Raw genomic sequence first — 17,184 nt, forward strand, 5'->3', positions numbered from 1 at the left:
TCTATTCTTTTATTATTTTTGTTAAATTGTGGAAAATAACTGTATACAAAAAGCAATAAATTTCAAAACACAACCATAACAATTAGTTGTAGAACAAATTTCAGAGTTTGATGTGGGTTACAATTCTACAATTTTAGGTTTTCCTTTCTAGCTGCTCCAAGACACTGGAGACTAAAAGAAATAGCAATATTAATGATTGAGCAGTCATTCTTTTGTTAAATCCTATGTTCTCTACTATAACTCCACCTTCTTCTTTGATCTTTCTCTCTTTAGGGGTATTTGGGCTATGGGCATTCTAACTTTTTCATGTTGGAGGGTTATGCCTCCATTCTTGATCCTCATTGAGAAGAGGTGAAGATGGCTCCCACACGTGGTAAGAGGCGGTACCTATTTTGCAAGTTATGGTGTTAATTTGATCTTCAGGGCCCTAGAGCTCTATCAGGAGATTCATACATGGCCAAACCAGAACATGTTGCCAAGTTTCCACTTTGACCATTTCCAATAGATTAGTAGTTGTTGGATATGCTGGTTTGAACCTGTTATGTGCCCCAGAAAAGCCATGTTCTTTTAATCTAATCTTATGGGAGCAGACCTGCTGGGTGGGAACTTCTGATTAAATTGTTTCCATGGAGATGTTACCCCGCCCATTCAAGGTGGGTCTTAATCCACTTGCTGGAGTCCTTTAAGAGTACCAAGAGAGTTTAGAGAAACTAAGAAAGAAAATGACCCAGGGAGAAGCTAGAAGGACTCACAGGAGCTGAGAGAGACATTTTGATACTAGAAGCCAGGAAAGAAAAAGGAGCACACTTTGCCATGTGCCTTCTCATGTGACAGAGGAACCCCAGATGCCAGCTGCCTTTCCTCCAAGAAGGTATCTTCCTCTTGATGCCTTAATTTGGACATTTTCACAGCTTTAGAACCATCAATTTGTAACTTAATAAGTGCCCTTTGTTAAAGTCAGTCCATTTCTGGTATATTGCATTCCAGTAGCTTTAGCAAACCAAAACATCAGAGGCTTGGAGAAAGGTAGGAATAGGAGTGACTGCAGTTGGGCATGAGGTTTCTCTTGGGGGTGATGAAATGTTGTGGAATTTGACAGTAATGACAGTTGCACAACTTTGTGAATATATTAAAAACCACTCAAGTGTTCCCTTTAAAAGGGTGAATTTTATGATATCTGAATGTTTTCTCAATTAAAAAAATATTAAAAGATAGACCCTTCATATCAAATGGCTTTTAACATAAAACTTATCTTACCACATAGATGTTTCTGAGATGTATCTCCCAAATTCCACTGGTTTTAAAAGGAAAGGAACCAAACAGGCACAAATTTCAATATGGTGAGAATTTTCATTGATGTCCATTCTGTATAGATAGGCTCCTTTCCAGCCAATTAAAACAAACCTACCTAAATTGAAATTACAGGTTCTGTGGTTGGCATGTCTATGAAGAGGGTTCAACAGTCTTAATCCTTCTGGTCTTATGTTGGGAAATTCCTGCCCCTTTCTTTGGAGGGCTCTGCAGGAACCCAGGCCCCTTTTGAAATGTTGCAAGTCTTCTCTCCTTGCTTGCATCTGCCCTCCCATCATCTCTGAGAAGGATGCCTCTGCTCTCAGCTAACTAAAGTTTGAAAGATAGGACTCCATATCTCAGCTGTGCCAGTTCAACCCAAAGACTGAGCCTCTTGAAGTGGAATTTCCAACTCACAGTTAGGTCTTCTTGGACAAGAGGAAGACTCCTTGTGCTTGTCGACGACAGCACATGGGGGACAGCTGCTAGAGACCCCTCTTAGTCCACCACATAGCTTCTCATCCACACTCCAATCTCAACTGGTCATACTCCATAGTCATATGAAAGTCACACAGATATTTCATTGGGATTAAGTTTTTGAAAACTGACTTTTATCTAAAAGCCCAGGGAGCTTTGGATAGCATCAGATGCTGTTCACGAATAAGTGTTGGTTTCAATGTGGCTGCACATTACGTCATGATACATGATCAATTTAAGGGTGGACGCTATACTTTCCTCACAGTCATCCCTTCAACTAGAGTATGAGACCCCATTGGGTCAACCTTCTCTCCCTCATACCCTCTTCCTTTATAGTGCTTCCTGCCTCAAGGGTCCTCAGGCCCTCTCCCTGAAGCAGGTGTAGCCCCCACATTTCCAGGCCGGGGCAGGAAGACAAATGGAGGTCCCACCTCTCCAGACCATGGCCTCCCCTTTTGTCTTCTCACCCTCTGCTCAGTCCTAAAACTTGAGGGTTCTAGCACACACTCACTTGTAGGAATGTGGATATCCCAGCCCAAGCAGAGAGGGCCTGAAAGAGCTGCACCTCCAGGCTAGGGGGTGCAGTGAACAGTTGTGATGCTGCAATTGGATGAAGAAGCCCACTCAGGCTCTGGCTACAGAAAACTTAGGAAGAAGATTTCTGGCCCCATGGTCTCCAAAGCATGGACTAGAAGGGAACACTGGTTCTGGGTAGGCATGTCACAGACTTTGTTCCACCTAAACTGTAGCATGGGACTAAGGCTGGGTCTAAGTGCAGAATTGATTGGAGATCCTATACCACCCACCTTCCAGACAGACCCTGACATGCACATATGTCTTAACTCCTATAGGAAGCAAGCTTTGCCTTCAGCCATCCCTTTACCTACTCCTTCTTTTCTACAAAGACACACATTTAATGTGAATCCTTGAGAAGATAATTCACTCCTTCCAGGAAGCCAAGAAACCCTCATGATTTGGAGTATTCCCAGTGGAGGTGGAGGTTCTGAAGAGGCTTCCTTAGAACATGCAGACACACACACACACACACACACACACACACACACACCCTTGATTAATTGCTGCATTCACTCTTGTTTGTTATCGCTAAGACACTCAGCGGAACTTAGAAGTTTAATAAATCTTTTCACTTTCATTGAGCATCCAGCACTGTAATTCTGTGGGAGCAATTTGGAAATTTTTGTGAAATATAATTGATTTTATAAATATACATGTATTTTATGCATTAATAAAAGCACTTGGATTGCGATTTGTCTGTGCATGTTTCCTCTTTACTCCCCAGTAGTCCTAATGAACAAAGTGTTATAGCACGCTTTCAAAAAAAGTCATGATTATTTGCATTTAAATAAATTATCTGTTTTCTCCAAATGGGAACAATAAAAAGCTGTTGGAAAGATAATTCCCAGAAAGAAAGGTGAAATCAGCTCTTCTTTACGATTGTGCTTTTCCTTCCGACATTGTTTAGCCAAAACTAAGGAACTTGTCAGTTATACTCCTAATACTTTCTCTAATTGGTTCTGGTTTCATATGTATTTTTTTTTTAATATTTAGACTAATTGTTTGAACTAGATATAATTAACCAGTCCTGGTCTACAGTCACTAGAGACTCCCTTCTGAGAAATCGCTCCTTCTCATTTAATCTCATAATTTATTCTGCAGCGTTATCCTTTCAAAGGATCCTTCTTGGATCCCAAAGAAAACCTTCTTGGGAAGGTTTTCTCAGACCAGAAGCACCTACCAGGGGAAGAACCTTTTCCAATGAACCTTCCCTCTCAAAGATTTGGTTTGTGTCTGTAGGTTCCTCATAGCCCTGGAATTCCTTTTGGGTACTGGCTACCTAATTTTGGGAGGCCCAGTGGGAAATAAAAATGCAGGGGCAAGAGCTGGAAAGCTATACATCTATCCTTTCTTGGTGTCTCGCGGTCTGCAGGGTGTATTTGCTGTAACGTTGCACTCTCGGGGCACACTGGCGGATGCTGGTGGGGTGAGCGCAGAGCCTGAAAGGCGAGGGGGCCCCACCCCCCACCCCGGGTCTAAGCACACTTACCTTGGACCCTGCCTGGGGGGTGGTGGTGGAATGTTGCAAGCTCTAGTACTCCCCCTTTGCCATTGGACTTCACTTTCCAAACCCAAGACAAAAGTCTGAGTTCGTGCATGTCCTTGTTCCCCACCTCCTCTCCTCGTCTCCACAACCCAGACAGCTGGAGGACCCAGGATGGACGGTGAATATGTACCCGCTGAAAGCAATTCTTTTCCTGTAAGTTCATCAGGAGACGCTTCACTTTGCACTCCGATCGGTTGGGCTGGGCGCATTTCCCGTGGGATTGCCTACAGCTGATGCCCCGTTAGGTCCCTGCCAGTGATGCCAAAGGGTCCCTCAGGGGTCTGGACGAGAGAGTCATCTGCGATTTACACCTGGGCTCTGGCTTCGGGAAGGACCTCATCCACATCACCCCCTAAGCAGGAGCCTCTCCTATCATTAAAGAACTCCACTGGAGACTCCAATTCTGTGCCCAGAGGACTTGCGCAGGTTTCCTTTCTTTCTGTCCCCAGCTGTCACCTGGGGAATAGTGTCGCCAGGCATCCCGGCTGCCCACCCTGACTGATGGACCTCAGAACTTCCTCTGTGGCCTCTGGGCCCAGCCAAGGGGTGGGAGGAGGGAAGGCAATGGTTTCCAGCCTGCTCCTGAACCACTCCCCACTCCCCAGCACACTTAAAGTGTGTTTGCTTTACTGTTCACCTGGGTCTTGATTTGTGTCATTTTAATTGTTTTCCTGTTTCCTATGTCCACAGGTGTCTACAGCAGAGTTTTCTATCCTTGGGTGTAAAATATAAAGTATCCACTCCATAGTTCAGTGACTTGTGCTCTATGTGCTTTTTGAAATAACGTTGCTTTTCTTATTGAAAAAGTTAAACACATGAGAGAAAATGGGGCAACTATAGCACAGAAGGAAAAATTTAAAAAACCCTAGAATAAAAAAAAAATTCTAGAGTGATTACCACCCTACCACCTTGTGATAGCTACTTGATATTTAGGATAAATATGTACACAGCACATATGTTATTGAGGTAACTGCAAATGTTGCCTTGCAATATGATTTTTTTCCTCTTGATAACATACCAACTTCCCAAATTATTCGTCTAAAACATAATTCTCAAATTTTTGCATGCATAAGAGTCACTAGGGAGTATGTGGCAAATGAAAATTCTAAGGTGCCTCCTTCCCAGAGTTTCTAATTAAATCTGAGGTGGGGACCAGGAATCTGAATTTTGCAGAAGCATTCCAGATGATTCTGATTTAGCTGAGTCTCGACCTGCGCTGTAAGAGACTTCAGCCTACAATGTGATTCTTAACTGCTGTACATTGTGCCAGAATTTACTAACCCAATCCCACCTTGTTCATTTAACTTTAGTTTGTTTCCAGTTTTTCATCAACATGACAAATTCCTCAATGAATAACCAACTATGTAAATCTTTCTGAACATCTTTGATTATTTCTTGAGGAAAATTCTGTAAAATGGAATGATGGGTCAAAGGGAATGCATACTTGTGCCAAGTGGATAATACTTTGGGTGGGAAAGCAACTTTTTAAGCTGCAGAGTACAAGGCCAGTGTAAAGACACCATTTAATGCGGGACTTTCACATGCTAGAATATTACTTCTCAAAGAAGCTGATGCTGCTGGCCTGGATCACACTTTGAGAACTACCTCACTGAACATTCTTCTAGGAGGGTTATATAAGTTATTTAAGCTTCACAGCATATTTTCCAGTTGAGGACTGAGACTCAAGGAGAGTCTGAGGCCCTGAAGTTAATGATGGCAGAGCTGGCTTTTGAATCTCAGTTTGATCATTTAAAGCCTGATACTTTTCTCATAAGGTCACCTGCTTTCTCACTTCATGTCACTGTCCACCAACAAAATATTCTGGATGTCTTTAAGACCTGCAAGGAAATTTTCAGGGTAAAATATCCCCCAATCTAGTAGGGGGTGTGTGGAGGGGGAGGGAGTTTAGGAAGTATTTGGCTAAGAAATTTCTTAGGGGAAACTGGTGGATGAGTTTCACCCTTCCATTCACATTAAAAAGGAGGCTGCTTCCCAGCTCTTCTGGGGCTTCTCTGATATATAAAAGAATCACTTCTCACCAGTTAAAGCTACTACCTAATAATCCTTTCTTGGGAAGGAACTCTTTCCTCTCCAAAATCCACCTCTGGGTTCTCCACATGATGACTTAAACAACATGTTTATTTCGGCAACTTACGAAATAAATCACATCAGTGCAAAAACAAACAAGTCCGGTTAAACCTGTTGGCTGATAACACCCAGTAAAGCAAACACCCATGGGGTTGGTGGAAGGAGAGGCCAATCTGGCCTCTAGCAGACCCAGCTTAAGGGAGGTGAACATTTTCTAACCCACCTCTGGCATCAACAAGTGACTCACACACGTTTCACAATTAAAGAAGCTCTAAGATTTAATTATGCAAAGGTTGGCATGTTCATTATGCCGGACTCTTGCTGCCGCCTCCTGCCTCTTACTGTGTTGTGTTGATAATTCCGTGTCTGAATGGTATATTTGTGCCTCTTTTGGTTTTCATTTATTGACCCTGTGAACCTAGGATTCTGCTAGGCACTCTAAAAAGAAACAGTTGGAATGTTGTATTCTTAAAATGCATTTTACGTGGCATCTAACATGATATCATTGGATGTAGGTATCTAGCAACAATCCATTCTTAGCATTCAGTTGTATAATGCAAAACATTACTTCCATCCACATTAAAAATAAACTTAGTCTGGGATGTTCTGTCATATCAGAGAAGGCAATCCATTTCAATAGCTGTTTGGTCCAGAGGTTGTAAAATGCCTTGCACAGCCTAGGGCTTTATCATAGTGGGTAAGGAAGGGTCTTAGGTAGAGAAGACTTGGGAAGGCTGTTTGAAGGGTGGTTGCCTATAATTGGATTTGCTCTGGGTACCGAAACTAGTATCCAATTAAACCTACTGTTTAGGTGGCAGTAAAATGACAGCAGTTGGAATTGTCTGACAAAGGAAAGGATATCCATGGACAGACAGAAGAAGTTACTGATCAGTGAAATAATTACTATTCATTGGGTTCTCCTTGGCCAGGAATTCCCTCAAAAGCAATTCTAAACTAGCTATGAAACTTGAGCTGACTCTTGAGGCTCCTGTAACACACACTCTCTCTAGTAAGTGGACTTAAGGAGAATTTAAGGGGGGAGGGGGGGAGGCCAGACTCACCCCTTCCTGTCTTCCGGGGAGCATTTGGATGAGAAGTGAGGGGGGGCAGGGAGGAATAGGCGTGCTGTAGAAGCATCCTGCGCTCCATTTTGCAAAGGATGCCTTGAGTCTTTGTGCCGCACTTAGTATTTCTCACTGCAAAGCTTTCTCCACCAAGTAATTCAGGAACTCTGCATTTGTGGGACTTTGGAAACATCAGCATGTAGTCAGACCTTATTAACTGAAATCTGATTAGCTAGAGCCACTTTGAAAATTCTGTTTTTAGGAAACATGAGGATATTACCTAAAACAAACCCATATTAATGATGTAAAAAAGAACATGTTCAGAATGCAAATGTTCATTTTAAATATAAATTCAGCTTAATTTGGTTTTAATATAAAATCAGTTTCAATATAAATTTCAATGTATATTCAATTTCAGTTTCAATATAAATTCAGCTTAACATAGTTAGACAATAATAATTGATATATTTAGTGATTATATAAGATACTCATTCATCCAGAGGTGATCCCATTATTATTCTACTAAGAAAATGAGGTATACCAATAACTTGGGAAATATTTTCAATAATAAAGATGAAGACAATCTTTATGATTGTCTTTATGATATGGCCAGGAAATCTAATTAGTCAGTGCGCTCTAGTTACATACAGTGTGTGGGATACTCAACCTCTAAATTAGTAATTATACCATGAATATTAAGAATTGTTGACAAGATTAAGTGAGGAATTACAGCCCTAAGATTCCCAGATGCCAGGGTTAAATATTTTTTGTTTTTAAGCTATGCATTCTATGCATACAGGTAAGGAGAAGTGAATCAAATTCCTTTGGGAATGCCAGTGTTCTATTTCCAGGAGTCAAACTCACTTGAATTAGGGAGGCAGTGGGCTCCTATCTCTGCCCAGACACTTGAGACTTCCTCTGCCTTCACCCTTTACCCACGGGTTGCCCTTGAGTAAATCCCGCCTCTCTGAGCCTCAGTTTCTCCTCTGTGAAATGGGCGGGGCAGTACCAAGGTAGTAGAGATGCGAAGACGCAGGAGATAGCAGAGTCAGCGAGTTTTCTCCCGGAGCCTGGCTGTATAATTCTTAGATATGATTATGAAATTTCCCTTCAATATTTTTCCATCATGAAGCTATAGTTCTGTGTTCTTTTCCTTTAGAGAGAGTCTAACCATTTATACTTAATGCCTGCATATTCACATTATGCAATTTAGCAGTAAATGTCGAAATTGAATCGGATTAATAAAAACATTTGGTATGAAGATCACAGCAATGCCAAGTTCTATCTATCTTCATGTTTTTAAAATGACGTGCATAGGTGCCTAAAATAACTTCTTTAAAAAGCTTCACAATGTTTCAGATAGAATTGATTGAAAACACTTACCTTGAATACAGAGAAAAGCCATCTACAAGCAGGCTAGAAAACCGAAATCATATGGAAAGTTACAGACTGAAAAATTAAAGTCCCTTTTTCCCTTCATTCCCTTTCCTAATTCCCCTAAAGAGTTTGTGTATCCTTTAGAAACTTTCTAGGTGTCTCTGTGTGTGTGTTTACAAAGCAATCACGCTGCATCTACTATTTTCCATCTATACATTTTTAACTTGAAAGTCTATCTGAAAGATCTTCCCATGCTTTGAAAGGTTGCATGACGTTCTATTACACAGACATTTCATAATTTACCGATCAGGTTCCTAACTGATGGCATTCAGTCATTCAGACATTTAACAAACAAAACTGGAATAAGCACCCTTGTATGCGCATATATACACAAGTGCACATGTATATATATATATGCTAAGTTAACCTAGCAGACTTTAATGGCTCTTGAAAAACAAAGTTAAAATACACGTTTAAGGAGATTATGCTGGAGAAGATTATTATGTTTACAGATTCACTTTGGTCTCCCCCTTTCCTCCTTACTTATGTCTTATAGAGATCAAATGAGGCACAGAGCTTCATAGCTAGAGTTTAAGGGGATTGGAATCGCATCATTCACTTGTTAGACAAGGTACTTAAATTCTCTGAGCCTGGGTCCTTGTTTACTGAGGCTATTGTGAAATCCAATGCGGTACTAAATGTGAAGCATTTAGCATGAGTAAATGGTAGCAATAACTAACTACATATTTTATTAATAATTGTGTATTCATGTTTACTCTTTTTTTATGTCTCCCTACATGCATGTATTTCTATATCTATACATACACGCACAGAGGCAGTTGTGTAATATGTATATCATAGGGAGTTTTGTTCACAAGGTTTTATTTTGGGGGAAGTGGGGACAGTGCATGGGTCAAGAATCAAACCTGGGTGTCCTGCATGGCAGGTGAGAATTCTACCTCTGAGCTACCCCATGTTTATTCTTTTTTTTTTTTTTTTTTTTTTTTAAAGAGAGAGGAAGGAAGGGAAGGAAAGACAGAGAGAAGGAAGGAAGGATGTGAGGAAGAAAGGGAAACATTTTCTTGTATTTTATTATATTTTGTTTGTTTGTTTGTTTTTTACATGGGCTGGGGCCGGGAATCGAACCGAGGTCCTCCGGCATGGCAGGCAAGCACTCTTGCCCGCTGAGCCACCGCGGCCCGCCCCCCATGTTTATTCTTAAGGAACACTAGACCGGGGTTTCCTAAATTTCTCATATTTTGTATCCACATAAACAATTTCAGTTTTCCATTGATCATTTCCTTGGTGTGTGTTCCCTCCTTTGTCTGAAGCCTATTACTAACTTTTCTCTTGAAATTCTTCACCCCACGTCTCACCCAACTTGTCCTTCCTCACAAACCGTTTCTCAAACTCTGATATGATTTTCATTATCCTGCTCCAGGCCTTTACCTTCCGCAGGAAATTTCCTCTGGAACTGAAGGTCGATGACAAACCAAGTGTCTGTTAAGAAAATTCACCTGTTCACTGAGCTTTGGTATTGGGCGAAGCAACGCGTGTGAAAATGTCCCCAGTGTTTGCCGTGAGGCTGGGGGGCAAAGCCCTTGGGGAGGGCCTTTGGGGTTCCCACTCTGGAATACTCAGTAGAGCTCTGGTGAGCCTCTGCAACCTGCAGCCTGGGGACTTGGCGTCAGAGGAGGCAAGTGACAAGCGAAGCCACGCGTGGTACTGCTTTTATTTATAAATTTCTTCTGGTGAAGGTGACAGTGATGGCTGGAGGTTCTGGCAGAGGGAGGAGCAGAGGTCCCTGTGTTCCGTATCCACCTGAGCTCATGTTATCTGTGCCCAGCAGCCATGGCCAGGGTGGGGACATGGCCATGGAGACACCTGTGTGTTGGGGCAGCCCGTGGTGGCCTTGGGGCCTCAGGCCTGATGCCCAGCCTTGAGCTGGTACTCCTGCCTCCGCAGGGCAGGCTGCTACAGTCCCTGTCTGGAATGAGTGCCTGAAACCCCAGTTTCCCCAATCCCCAGACTCCTATTTCATTTCAGTGTGCGGCAACCCTGTCGGGCTGGTGACCTGATTCATGGCATCGTCTCTGACCTGGCTCTTTCTTGCACATCTCACATCTGATCCATTTCCATTGGCAAGTCTTTCCACATATGCATCCCCAGAATTTAACCTCTACCAGCTGCTCTCCATTGCAGAAGCTCTGTGGCTCGTCCCATATATGTTCTCTGAGCCCCAGGACACAGCCTCAGCATTAGAATGGGCGCCACGAAGCCAGGCAGATGCCTCCTTCCCTCCGGAGCACCTCCCACACCCCCCACCTCGCTCTAGGGAGCTCCCCCTTGGTCATCTCTGACTTTACCAAGCAGCCACCCCTTTCTCCCTCCTGCACTGCCCTCCACACACTAAACTCACTGCTACAGCAGCTCCCACCCCTCACCCCTCTGCCCTGCTCCTCCAGCCTCCCGTCTCTCTTGCTCAACTCCATCCAAACACACCTCAGGGCCTTCCCACTGGCTGTTCTGTGCCTGTGAGACCCTCCCTCCAACACACACACTGCCTGCCTTTTCCACATTGCTTACCCCCACGCCCCGCTTCATTCTTCAAATGTCTGCAAAAAGGCCTCTTATCGTGGATCCTTCCCAAACCTCCCTGAGTTCAACAGCCCTCTCCATTCTACCCCTCTCAGTTCCTTATCTCTTTTACCCTGTTCTCTTCTTTTTTTTCCCCAAAACATTCTTTACCATTAATGTATATTTCCTTGTTTATTTGACCATGGACTATCTCTCCTTGTTAGTCTATAAGCTCCGCAAGGGCAGGGATTTTGTCTGTTCCTGCTGTATCCTCAGGGTATGGGATTCTGCCTCATATATAGTGATTGCTAAAAACATACTTGTTGAGTAAATGAGTGAATGAATGAAGCTGGGTGCACACTGCATTCTCTGAAAGTTGCACAGAGGTTATTACCAGTTGCTCCCAGAAATACTGTCAAAGGCAGCACTTGAATAGAGATGAGGCAGAGATTTTGAAGGAAATGCCTGATTTATCTAGTTTCCATTTTAATGGAAAAGAAAAGCATGCTGTAAGATGATTTCTGGTCTGGCTGGATGCCTTTATAAGCTTAGTCAGAGATGTCTGTGATGTGATTTAAGAGGCATATCATGGGGTCATCTGCCAGAGTAACTATTTTCTCTGGTCTACTGTAGTGGCTAGAATTCTCAATACATGTTCGTTCATTTGTCTATAAATATGGCAGTCCCTGTTCTAAGCAGTCAGCAAGTCAAAATCCTATGTTTGTGGAGCTCCCATTTTAGTTGGGGTTGGACCATAAAGAAGGATATACACATATAGCATAGTGTCAGGTGAAAATAAGTTGCAAGGAGATTAAAACAGGTGAGGGAGAGAATGGTGTGAATGGGTGTGGGGGTTTTAGATAGGGCAGTCTTGGGAGGCCATGCTGAGAGGGCGGCAGTTTAGGAGGGCCCCAAAGGAGGTGGAGAGAGTCACGCTGTGGCATCCAAGTCAGTTTTGGGACATGTCATTGGGGGGGCTGCAGGTGACCTCTGGCTGTCTAAGAAATGCAGCTTGGGCCTCTGCCATTCTCTTAGAGTTTCTGTTTTAGCCTAAATTCTATGCACAATGTTGTACTCTCTCTCTATTTTTTTCTTTTACATGGACAAGCCCTGGGAATCGAACCCAGGTCTCTGCCATGGCAGGCGAGAATTCTGCCACTGAGCCACTGTTGCACCACCCACACTCTATAATATTTCAATGGGTTGAACAGTGTCTCCCTCAATTTCATGTCCACTTAGAACTTCAGCATGCAACCTAACTTGGAAGTAAGGTCTTTGCAGATATGATTAGTCTTCGAGATGAAATCATTCTGTCTAGAGTGGACCCGAAATCCAATGACTGGTGTCTTTTTTTTTTTTTCTTAAATTTATTTATTTATTTAAACATAACACGAGGAAGGTGTTAAAACTGGTGTAATAGCTCAATAGAATAAGTATTCCAGATTTTGGGAGGGATGAAGATGGAGATATTCAGAACCCTTCACCAGAATCCCCCCCAACTTGATCATAGTGGATTAATGATGTGCTTTGTGGATGTGGTTAGTCAATGATACCAGCTTGACGGATCTTTCTTTCTGCACCAAATCCCATTGAGTTATCTGGTCCCCTAGGCTGACGAAGAACCATTAGGCGTGGAGCACTGGCATCATCCAGGGTGATGCTCTTCAAGCGATTGACCAACCGATCAGGTCTTGGAGCTGCAACAGCCTTCGGGCCTTCGCAGACTCGCCAAACATTACAGGCGCTGCACTTGCCAGTGCGCTGATTAAGAATCACTGAGAACTCCACCTCATCTCCTGCCTGTAGCTCAATGCCATCCTGAACTTCTTTCACATGGAAAAAGAGCTTCTTGCTATCTCCTACTTCATAGTTAATGAAGCCAAACTGATCTTTCACACACTCCACTGTGGCCCTACGCAGGGGTGTGATGTTATAGGCCATAGTCTGTGCATTTTGGCCCAGGACACACAACTGGAACTTGACACTCTCCCCTTTCTGTAGGCAATCCCCTTTGTTGGCCATCCCAACTATGCCAAATGGATAGACCTCACCTTTCATATCCCCCTCCTCCACGATCTCAATCATTCCTTGGTATTCAGTTTGTGTTGGATCAACACTCCTCAGGGGGCGAATGACTTTACCAGAGTAGATGGTGGGATCAGCTTCCTCAGTAATGCCATTCACTGAGTGTGTTTTGTTCACCTTTTCTGCACTGACTTTGTTGCCTTTGCCTTTGGACAAGCTGTACTCCACCATGTCCCCCAGTTCCAGGCTATCAACATCACCTGAGAACTCACTGTAATGGAAAAAGATTTCCTTATCATGATTGGCTGTTTCAATAAATCCAAAATTATCCTTCAGAGTTGCCACATAACCCAAGAGCCTCTTGGAATTGGAATTACGACCTAAAAGTCGCACACAAGTTGCAATCTGCTGCCCAGGCCTCTGTTTGTCATTAATACTAAATTCAACCTTATTTCCTATTTGAGGAGAAGTAGATCCTTCCACATCCTTGGCTTGAAAAGCAATAGTCAGTTTTACCCCACAATCATCATAAGCAATTATGCCATCCTCAGCCTCCTTCTCTTTGCCTTTATTTGGGCTAGTGGTTTTGGGATTGGAAAAAGTGGCTTCTTTTTCTACAGTGCCCAAGAAACGATGATCTGAATGGGAATGGAATGAAACCGTGCCCTTCGGAAGTTTTTTAATCCTAATAGCATGATTTCTTTGGGCAGAGAGCATATCAGGAACTACAGTAAACTCTACTTCATCAGCAATATGGAGCTGGTTTCCATCAAGAATTTCACTGAAGTGGAAGAACATGCGAGCATCACGATCCACACATTTGATGAAACCAAAACCATCTCTCATGGCAGCAATCACACCCATTTCTCTAGCTTCATTTGTGAACTGAAATGTATTTGACAGAACTTCTATGTTGGTTGCTCGTTCTAGTTTGTCACGTCTGTCTGTTGAAATATTAAACCTAACATGGTCACCTTCCAGCAAGGTCACTTTGGATTTTGTATCTTTGTCTCCAAAGGGAAGTTCTTTAGGAATCACAAAGTCAACTTTGATGCGTCCTGGCAATGGGTCATTCTGATTTTTACTGGGTACTTTTGGGATCACTTTGGTTACAGTTCCTTCAAAATGTTCAATGCTGATATCTTCAAAAATGACTGTTCCTTGAGGCAATAGTCTGACATCTGTTGCAACTTCTTTACCATTTCTGTCCTTGATTGTGAACTCCACATCATCTCCAGGCTGTAAGGTTTCTAGGTCACCCTTAAATTCACTATAGTGAAAGAATATCTCTTTTACTACATCACCTCTTTCAATAAAGCCAAATGCCTCCTTCATGGCACAAACTACTCTCTGACAGCGGGCTTGTTTCTTTTTCAACAGCATAATGTTACGAGCACTTACAGCACCAGTATGTTTATTGTTATCAATTACAAAGTTTATTTTATCTCCAGTTTCCAGCTGAACGTTCCCTTCGACATCTTCAGGGGTGTAAGTCAGATAAAACACTTCTTGTCCATTAATTCGTTCTTCAGGGAGGATTTCTGGTTTTATCTTCACCAGTTTAACAGCAATGGGTTTCCCAGTCCGCCAGTCAGATGATACTTCAAATTCAACATCATCTCCTACTTTTAAGTCCTGCAGGTTGCCATTATATTGTGAACAGTGGAAGAAAAGTCTAGCTTGACGTTCTGAACACTGAATAAATCCGTAAGAGGTTAGCAGTTTTTCGATAACCCCAGTTTCACGCAGTGCTGCTGAAGTACCATTGGGGTACCCATTGTGTCCATTGTTGTGAAGAAGGTTTGGATCAAAGCTCATCTCGCAGTGATAATCAAATATTATTGCACTTTCAGTAGTATTTGCTGATTCTTCTTTTTCAGCACACGTTTGAAAGGATGAAAGTTGCTAATATTAAAAAAAAAAAAAAAAAAAGCGAGAGAAAATGATCTATCAAGCTAATAAAGAATACAACTGCTGCTGCACCGGGCAATCTCACAGTACAGCACTGAAGAAAACAAAGACTACTAGCAGCGTTGGGAAGTGCTCTTTCAAAGCTGTTGAGTAGGCACAAACTTCTTGTTTCAGATCAAGTGTTGTGTCTTCAACTTAAGTGTACTCTTCTTTGGTCTTGTTAGTTGTTACGATGTTTGTTCCTTGCCTGATCTGAACTTGAAGCAGCAGTTTCAGGTGGTAAAGTCTGTTCTGTTACACTTCATACCCAACAGCTCAGCGCCCCCTCTCCAGCGCCGCCATAAGCAGCACGGCCCGGTACGTAGCGACTGGTGTCTTTTTAAGAAAAGGACACAGCACAGAGGCATATGGGAAAGAAAACCCTGTGAGCATACAGGAAAGCCAACACTGGAGTGATGCTGCCATAAGCCAAGGAGCACCTGGGGCCACCTGAAGCTGGAAGAGGCAGGAAGGATCGTCCCCTAGAGCTTTCAGAAGCAGCATGGCCCTGTGGACCTTTGATTTCAGACTTCTGGCCTCCAGAATGGTGAAAGAACAAATTTCTGCTGTTCTAAACCACCAAGATGGTGGCACTTTATGATGGTGGCCCTGGGAAACTAGCACACAAACACACATAGAGGTTTTGCCTTAAACATAATTTGCCACAGCCATGTACAGGTTGTATGACCTTGAGATTCTTCCTGCAAAATCACAAAAGTATGAGGATGCATTCTGCAGTGCCAGCCACAGAGCAAAGTAATGACCACCTATGGGAAGGAGCAAGAGATTGGACACAGAGTCAGAAAGCAGAGACTCACCATTTTGTTGTTCTTGTCGTTAAAATGAAAATTAAAGACAGAAGTGAAAAATACAGCTAGAATTTGTGTTCTACCTGCCTCTGATTTTTCAACTACTGGGCTTTGGCTTACAGTATTTTAGTTTACTGAATAGAACCTTGGTTTTAGTTACGTCCATCCAATGCCAAATTCAAGTCAAGACACAGGATGTTTGGATTATTCTCCTGGCAACATTTGACTCACGGAATGAACAAAATTTCTGTCTAAATCTTTTGTACAGAAAATTGTGCAGCAGTTCCAACTATCCAATCTCTTTACTGTTATTATTTTCATTTACCAAGCATGTGACTTTAAGTAAGCCCTGTAGCCTCTTTGTTTCACTGATGCAATTTGCAAACTAAGGACAATATATGCTGCACCTTCTCTTAAAAATAGTCTGAAAGCACAGTTCATGCTCTCAGAGGGAAAATGACACATTGCGTTTGAAGCATTATTAACCCTATTATCTGAGCATAATTTGTAGATGTCTCTATATGCTTCAGTGAATAGTCTACGAGTATAGGAAAATGGGGAATGTAGAAGTGTCGTGTGCAAACTCTGGGAAGTGACACTGGAGGGAGAAAGTGCAGCCTTCTTTGTCCTTTTTCCTTCTTTTCTTCTGAACATGGGCAGTGCAGTGTGGCTGAAGCGTCTGGGTACCCTGAGCTGACTTGCTGAGGGAAAGGGCGGCATGACCCCTGGTCCCGGACGTTGCCCATCTGCCTTGATTTCCCTGCGCTGGCTATCTCTGCGTGCCTTTCATATGAGAGGCAAACCATTTTCTTTCTAATGAAAGCCTCAATCATTTTGGAATTTTCTGTTATGTAGCCAAACCTAAACCTAACTAACGCAAATCTGGGATTTGAAATAAGGTTTTTGGACTTATTAAGCACCATATGTGTTTTCTCATTTCATTTCTTCAATGATCCCAGGAAGTGCGTAAAGAACAAGAATTTTCATTCCCATTTTTCAGTCAAATAAACTGAGCTTTTAGGAAGTTAAGTGACTGGTGGGAGGGCAAATAAGTTGTAATTAGAGACCAAAAGGAAATTTGGTATGTTTGCATGGACAAACCACACATGGGCATACATGGATTCACAAACATTATACACAGGCTTGGAGGTAAGACAGACCTGGGCTCACATTTTTTCTGTCTAGCTCTTGTTGTCTCAGGCAAATTGCCTAACTTTTTTGACTTTCATTTTCTCATCTGCAAAGTGGGTAAACAGTAACTCTAGATTGAGAAGTCCAAGTGAGATAATATTTGTGAAGTTCCCGGTTCTAGCACATAGCAGATGCTTAGGAAATAGACCTCTTATTCTTGGTAGCTGCTTATCACTCTCAAGATTACTCAGGTGTGAGGATGAAGGAATGGAGG

At 42.6% G+C, this 17,184-nt stretch overlaps 1 long non-coding RNA gene and 1 pseudogene across 1 annotated transcript in view; one reads left to right on the plus strand and one right to left on the minus strand.

Moving 5' to 3' along the window:
• Window positions 1-17,184, plus strand: part of LOC143669068 (uncharacterized) — a 90,910-nt gene that overhangs the window by 13,021 nt on the left and 60,705 nt on the right. The gene's annotated exons all lie outside the window — the stretch shown is intronic.
• Window positions 12,362-15,295, minus strand: LOC143669337 (cold shock domain-containing protein E1 pseudogene; annotated as a pseudogene).

Source organism: Tamandua tetradactyla, chromosome 25 (assembly GCF_023851605.1).
Source record: "Tamandua tetradactyla isolate mTamTet1 chromosome 25, mTamTet1.pri, whole genome shotgun sequence".
Classification (NCBI taxonomy): domain Eukaryota; kingdom Metazoa; phylum Chordata; class Mammalia; order Pilosa; family Myrmecophagidae; genus Tamandua; species Tamandua tetradactyla.